This window comes from Dysidea avara, chromosome 2, assembly GCF_963678975.1.
Source record: "Dysidea avara chromosome 2, odDysAvar1.4, whole genome shotgun sequence".
Classification (NCBI taxonomy): domain Eukaryota; kingdom Metazoa; phylum Porifera; class Demospongiae; order Dictyoceratida; family Dysideidae; genus Dysidea; species Dysidea avara.
Window position 1 is genome coordinate 11603132 of NC_089273.1, and position 8269 is coordinate 11611400.

Here is an 8269-nt window from a genome sequence, read left to right on the forward strand (position 1 = left end):
AGCTGATCACTCTGCAGGTTGATTTGTTTCTAGATGATCTCTCTACAGGTTGATTTGTTTGTAGCTGAGCTCTCTGCAAAGTGTTTTGTTTGTAGTTGATCTCTCTACAAGGTGATTATTTGTAACTGACCTCTCTTCAGGGTGATTTGTTTCTAGCTGATATCTCTACAGGGTGATTTTTTGTAGCTGACCTCTCTTAAGGGTGATTTGTTTCTAGCTGATCGCTCTACAGGTTGGTTTGTTTGTAGCTGAACTCTCTACAGGGTGATTTGCTTGGAGCTGAACTCCTTACATTGTGTCTAGTTTGTAGCTGATCTCTCTACAGGGTGATTTGTTCGTAGCTGATCTCTATACAAGTTGAATTGTGTGTAGCTGATCTCTCTGCAGGTTGATTTGTTTGTAGCCGATCTCTCTACAAGGTAATTTGTTTGTAGCTGAACTATCTAAAAGGTGATTTGTTTGTAGCTGATCTCTCTGCAGGTTGATTTGTTTTAGCTGAACTCTCTACAGGGTGATTTATTTGTAGCTGAACTCCTTACATTGTGTGTAGTTTGTAGCTGATGTCTCTACAGGGTGATTTTTTGTAGCTGAACTCTCTACAGGGTGATTGCTTGTAGCTGAACTCCTTACATTGTGTCTAGTTTCTAGCTGATGTCTCTACAGGGTGATTTTTTGTAGCTGAACTCTCTACAGGGTGATTTGTTTCTAGCTTATCTCTCTACAGGTAGATTTGTTCATTGCTGATCGCTCTAAAGGTTGATTTGTTGCAGCTGAACACCCTGCAAAGTGTTTTGTTTGTAGCTGATCACTCTAAAGGGTAATTTGTTTGTAGCTGAACTCTCTCCACAGTGACTTGTGTGTAGCTGAATTCTGTGTAACTGAATTCTCTAGAGAGTGACTTAATTGTAGCTGAATTCTCTACACAGTGCATGACTTGTTTATAGCTGAACTTTCTTCAGTGTGACTTGTAATGTTCTGAATCTCTATAGTGATATATTTGCATAACTCTCCACATGGTGACTGTCTTCTTGCTGAACTGTCTATAAGATTAACTGTTTGCAGCTGAACTCCCTACAGAATAACTTGTGATGTAATAAAATTCTATAATGGATTAAATAAATTAGCCGAATGCTCTATTAGGGTGACTGTTCTATTAGAGTATCTCGATCTCGCATTTGCTACACGGAGTTGGCTTTCGAATCATAACTCGGTGGTTTGTAATCCGATTCTTCTGTACTACTGCAAGGACTTTCTATGAAGATTATTCCAGCTATACACCGATTTTCAGCTCATTGCTCTAAGCGGTTTGCCTAGTAGGCGTGAAAACTAATACTTTTTTATTCATAAAAATCGATCGCGTAATTGTGACACAGGTTGGGTTTTGTGTCATATCTCCGTGGTCTTTATCTCGATTCCTTTCAAACCACCAAAAGGCACTCCTACGATGGTTACTCCATCTACATAGCAATTTTCAACTCATTCCATGAAGCGGTTTACCCTGTAGGCGTGACAACAAATCGATCTTGTTTTACGCGAATAATCGGTCATAACTCCTGAACCATTCATCGGATTTGTACCAAATTTGATGCTAGGATTCGCCTTTGGACTCCCTTTCTGTGTGCCAAATTTCAAGGCGATCGGAGCACGAGTTTGCTTGTTATAGCAATTTTTGCAAGTGTGCGAAAAGACGAAGAAGAAGAAGAAGAAGAAGAAGAAAAAAAAAACGAAGAAAAAAAAACGAAACTTTGGCAGCTCGTATCTCGGAAATGGCTGGAGCGATTTCCTTCAAATTTGGAATGTAGACTCCCTTGGCTGGCGGGCAACTGTGTAGCAAATTTGGTTCCAATCAGATAAGTGATCACCGAGATACAAATGTGTGAAAATGACGTTTTCGTTCTTCCTGTCAATATACTCACGGGTGTGGCGCGCCAGCTTCTTGGGCCGCACACTTTTTTTACAGCTTGGCTGTTTTGGATTAGATTTCACTTCTTTTTGTATTTGTATACCCCAAAGCCGGCCTATGGCCTGCTTTGGGACTTTTTTAACGTATCTTTTTTCTTTACCACAGGAAGATAAAAAGATGAAGCATATGTATCTTAAATATTTCTGATTTTATCAGTAAATGTACAAATTATATATATAATACATATATTTATTACAGAACTGTCCATGGTGGTTTCTTTGTAACTGAACACTCTTCAAGGTAACTTCTTCTAGCTGTTCTCTCTACAGGGTGATTTATTTGTAGCTGGATTCTGTACAGGTGATTTTTTTGCTGCTGAGCTCTTTACAGAATGGTTTCTTTGTAGCTGAACTCTCTACAAGGCAATTTCTTCTAGCTGATCTCTCTACAGGGTGATTTGTTTGTAGCTGAATTCTATACAGGTGATTTGTTTGTAGCTGAACTCTTTACAGAATGGTTTCTATGTAGCTGAACTATCTACAAGGTAACTTCTTCTAACTGAACTCTCTACAGGGAGATGTGTTTGCAGCTGAACTTTCTTCATGATGGTTTCTTTGTAGCTGAACTCTCTACAAGGTAACTTCTTCTAGCTGAACTCCCTACATGGTGGTTTCTTTGTAGCTGAACTCTCTACAAGGTGACTTCTTCTAGCTGATCTTTCTACAGTGTGATTTGTTTGTAGCTGATTTTTCTTCAGGGTGATTTATTTGCGGCTGAACTCTCTATATGGTGGTTTCTTTGTAGCTGAACTCTTTATAAGGTAACTTCTTCTAGCTGATGTCTCTACAGGGTCACTAGTTTGTAAATGAATTCTCTACATGGTGGTTTTTTTGTAACTGAACTCTCTACAAGGAAATTTCTCCTAGCTGATTTCTCTACAGGGAGATTTGTTTGTAGCTGAACTCTTTACAAGGTAACTTCTTCTAGCTGATCTCTCTACAGGGCGATTTGTTTGTAGCTGAACTCTCTACATTGTGGTTTCTTTGTAGCTGAACTCTACAAGGTGATTTCTTCTAGCTGAATTATCTCTTTCTATAGTTGCATGAATTCCCTATAAGGTAACTTCTTCTCGCTGATCTCTCTACAGGGTGAATTGTTTGTGGCTGATCTCTCTACAGGGTGACTTGTTTGTAGCTGATCTCTATACAGGTTACTTGTTTCTAACTGATCTCTTGAATTCTCTTCGGGTGACTGTTCTATTAGGATGACTGCTCTATTAGAGTATCTCGATCTCGCACTTGCTACACTAAGTTGGATTTCGTGTTATAACTCCGTGGCTTTAAGTCTGATTCTTCTACACCATTGAAGAGCCTTTCTAAGATGATAACTCCATCTGTACAGCGATTTTCACAGCATTACCCCTAGCGGTTTACCTGGTAGGCGTGGCAAGCAGTCGTTTTTTATTAGCTAATCTCGATTGCGTAATTGTTACACACTGTTGGTTTTTTCGTTGTATCTTCCTGGTTTTTAGCTCGATTTCTTTCAAACCACAAAAGGTTTGAGGTTCAATAGTTAACCTATTCACCCACCGATTTTCAGCTTCTTCCCATGCGCGGTTTACCCTGTAGGCGTGACAACATATTGGTGTTATTTTTCGTGAATAATCGCTCATAACTCTTTGCCTGTTTATCGTATTACAGCCAAAATTGGTACAGAGATGCGCTTTTATACCCCCTTCTGTGTGCCAAATTTCAAGGCTATCGGATATGGCGTTCGCGTTTTATAGCAGTTTTTGTAAGTGTGCGAAAAGAGGAAGAAAATAAGAAGAAAAAAAACCCGAAGAAACTAAGCCAATTTTTGAAGTCGCATATCTCGGGAACGCTTGAAGCGAATTCGCTCAAATTTGGAATGTGGAGTGCTCGGCTGAAGATGGAGGGAGCGCCCACAGCAAAAATCGTCTTGTTTCAGCAAGGCAGTACATAGCTACGGAGGTGCGAAAATTGCGTTTTCTTTCTTCCTGTCAATATACTCACGGGTGTTACGCGCCGGCTTCTTGGGCCGCACGACACACTACTGTGTGTCTTGATCTCCGTGGACATGACAATTTCGTCCGTCATATTCTTTATTGCTTTGTGTATTAATTTTAGTCTTGTGTTTTGTTGTTCTGTGTATCTTAGGGGGCATCTCCAAATTGATTTGGTATGCGCTTAACATCGTAATGACATTAAGGGGAGGGGATTCAGCCCATGACATTATTAATTGTTATTAAAGCAGTCATAGTGTAAACAGCTAGGAATAGAGAAAGTGACATGATTAAGCAGCAATACTGTTTGTAGACTATCTTGCACAGCAAAAATAGTGTTCCAATACTACCTATTCTAACCCCGTCTTTATTCAGTATTGGAACAACTATTTTAAAAAAATCCCTAGAGGGAGACAAAACGAACCTCAATTCTATAAATGACTCTAATGTTATTCACTATCGAGAGCTGTGGTCTATTTTTGTTTGAGCCAAGGTAGAATTTTGGACTATTGGTTCCAACACCTAAACATAGACAGAATAAATACATGCAGTCAGTATTTGTGTATGAATTATGCTGTGTCATCAGGTAAAGAATAATGTTTTGTGCTTCTATTGCCAATCCATTGTTTTCATAGTGTTATGCTAAGGAGAGAGGGGCAGGGGGTCTGAAGTTAGCATCATTAAGACATTAAGCATACCAAAATCAGAGACGCCCCCTTATAGTATGTAGTTTGATTTTTGTGCCAAAACACACTCTGTCAATAAAAATGGCTAATTATAAAGTGCACGGAAAATAATGGATTCATCATCTGAAATTCCTTGCCATTCCTCTGTCCCTGTAGAAAACAAAGAACAAATAAAATGCATTTTGAAAAATTGTGTGGATATTGAAGGTTTTGTAAATTTAGGTCACATATGCTGAAATTTTAACAAAACAGCATGATTTTTGTAAATAAATACCAGAATGGTTAGTAAATCAGTGAAACAATCTCCAACAGCAAGGATGCAAAGTTTATAAACACCTAACAGATATGGCTATCATGTCCAGTAAATGCATAGAGCAATCCAATGCATGAAATAGGCACTCGTGTGATTGAGATTCAAATCATGGAAACATCCATGAAATCGCTTTCATTTCTGAAAAGGAACCTTGCAGTACGCTCTTTTTGTAAATGTTTGTATTAATTGTTCACTCTGGTGTGGTCTGCACCAGTGAAGGTGTCTCTTGTCGGACTGTGATGGCATATCATGGGGAGAGTCTTATACTGCTGGGCTAATCGAGATGCTGAACCTAATGCATATAAACTTACTGCCACTTGATTTCAAGTGATTTTAAGTGATTGTGGTTGTATTTTCTGTGATCTGAATTTTGATCATGTGAATACCTATTTCATGCATTGGATTGCTTTATGCGTTTACTGGGTGAGATAGCCGTACTGTTAGGTGTTTACAAGCTTCGTATCCTTGTGGTTGGAGACTGTTTCACTGATTTATCAACCATTCTGGTATTTGTTTGTACAAATCACATCGTTTTGGTCGAATTTCAGCATATAGATGGCTCAGCCATATGGCTACCAAGTTTTAAATATAATCACACTCCACATGCAGGTACTTTACCTAGTACTGGTCATTGCTGACCCATGGTGAAGTTGCTGTTCTGGTTGTCCTGTGTTCCAGAGGAAGAAACACTTCATTTGTTGCCAAAAAACCGCACAGATGGTGCTACCACTGTGGCCCTTGAAAAGGCTATGGTGAAAAAAGATGTGAAATCAAAGGTGGCAGCCAAGAAATGGCTGTGATGGTATGTTAAAGGAAAAGGTTCTAATAATGACAATTCAGGTGCAAAATTTTCACCATAGCCTTTTTGAGAGTTTTGACACCAAATTCACCTGAATTGCTGTTATTAAAAATGTTTACAATTAACCTACCACCACAGTGATTTATTAGTGGCCACCTTGGATTTCACAGCTTTTTTCACCATAGGACACACTTTTTTTACAGTTCGGCTGTTTTGGATTAGATATCATTTCTTTTTGTATTTGTATTCCCCAAATATGGCTGGCTTTGGGGCTTTTTTACCTATCTTTTTTCTTTACCACAAGAAGAAAAAGATTTGAAGCAGATTTTTAATACTTTAACTATTTCAGATTTTATCAGTAAATATACAAATTGTATATTTATATATAATACATATATTTATTACATGCCAATTATTCCCCACAGGATAACTTGTTTGCAGCTGATCTCTCTACTGGGTGACTTGAAATGTAGCTGAACTTTCTACAGGGTGATTTGCTTATAGCTGAACTCTCTACAGGATTCTCTCTACACGGTGACTTGTTTCTAGCTGAACTCTCTACAGGGTTATCTGTTTGTAGTTGAACTTTTTACAGGGTGATTTGTTTGTAAATGAAGTCTCAACAGGGTGTAGCTGATCTTTCTACAGGGTGAATTGTTTCTATCTGTTAGAAAATGCTATGCATAGTATGCTTTGATCGTTGGCAGATAATGAGGTCTTTAAAAACCATGAAGAAACCTGCGAGTAGGTTTCTAAAATGGTTAGAAACCTGCTAGCAGGTCTCTAACTAACTTAGTTAGAAACCTACTATCAGATAGACCTCAGCATTGCAAATCTCACTTTCGATCTTTGATTTGTTATGCATGCTCTGCAAAGCATATACAGGCTAATAGCCCATAGACCAACAGAGCTTGACCTACTCCATTTCTTTCATAAGCACACCTATGCCAATTCGATTATGAGAGCTAGATTATAACATTTTAGGTACGTTTGCTATCATAAACGGAAAATTCCAGAAATATTACAGAGTTCTATTTAATACCCGTCAGCATTTCAAGCCTGTTTAATATGCTTTTTACTGTACTTTAACAAGAACTAAATAGGTAAGCTTTCTTGTAGAATGTTTATCTGTTTCTTGTAAAAAAAGTTATATAGGTGTGAAATCATGTAAACTGTACTGGCTTAGTCACAGAAGGCCTAGTGCCAGACCAAGTATTATTAACCATTGACAATAATGTTATCACTTACTTTAAACCCTTGGTAGTGCTGGCTTTCACTTTATTGTCATAGTAGCTATCACTCTTTGTTTGATCCACCAGCTAACAGAAGCAGTGATTATGTAGCTAGCTACAAGCTTTAATTTGAAAACACGTTCAATCTTCTCTACTGGTTGCATGACTTGTTTTAATACTGTGACGATTTTAAACGACATATAACTCAATACCACAATGGTTCCACCTACATAGCGAAACATATAATGCCTGCATTTTCTAAGTCGGTTGGGAACCACGCCCTCGGCTCTTTGTGTTTTAGAAACCACAAAGAGCCTTGGTATAGGTTCCTAACCTATACATATCAATAGGGTAGCCAAACTTTTTGCAGGGTGACTTGTTTGTACATGATCTCTCTACAGGGTGAGTTTTGTTCTTACTGAACTCTATACAGGTAGTTTTGCATGGCCAGATCCACTCTTTACACGGCGCTTATCGATTGATAATTATATTATGTGCCTAGCGGCAAGAGGGTCTGGTATAGTTCAAATAGCAAAGTTGTTCTGATACCTTGAGCTTTATCAGGGTGATAATGAAACACCTGGCTAACTTTCATCATGCCACGTCATAGCTGGTGGCTTACTGTCAGAAAAAGGAATTTGCTAACAACCGCAAAATGACATGGCATGATGAAAGTTGACCAGGTGTTTCATTATCACCCTGAGCTTTTATTTGAATTATACCAGATCCTCTTGCAGTTAGGCACTTATAAATATAATTATCAATCGATAAGCACCATGTGAAGAGTGGGTCTGACCACGTGAGACTACTCTACAGGGTGATTTGCTTTTAGCTGATCTCTCTACAGGGAGAATTGGCTTCAAACTTATCTCCCTACAGGATGACTTGTAATGGTCTGAATCACTAGAGCGATTTATTTGTAGTTGCTCTATTAGGCAGCTGAATGCTCTATTAGGGTGACTGTTCTATTAGAGTATCTCAATCTTGCTTTTAGAGTCAACTATCAATTATTGGGCACTATGGTTTTCGAACAGCTGTCACTCTCTTCATGGAAATCTAACAGCTAAGGTTCTTGTGCCACAACACTAAGCAGCAATTATCCTCTAATAATCAGGTATGTAGGATTAATAGCGTGAGAGCTGCAGTTAATAGTATCTAATCCAAAACAGCCAAGCTGTAAAAAAAGAGTGCGGCCCTGAGAAAGGCTATGGTGAAAAAGATGTGAAATCCAAGGTGGCGGCCAAGAAATGGCTGTGATGGTAGGTTAATGGTAAAAATTTTAATAACAACAATTCAGGTGAATTTTGTGCCAA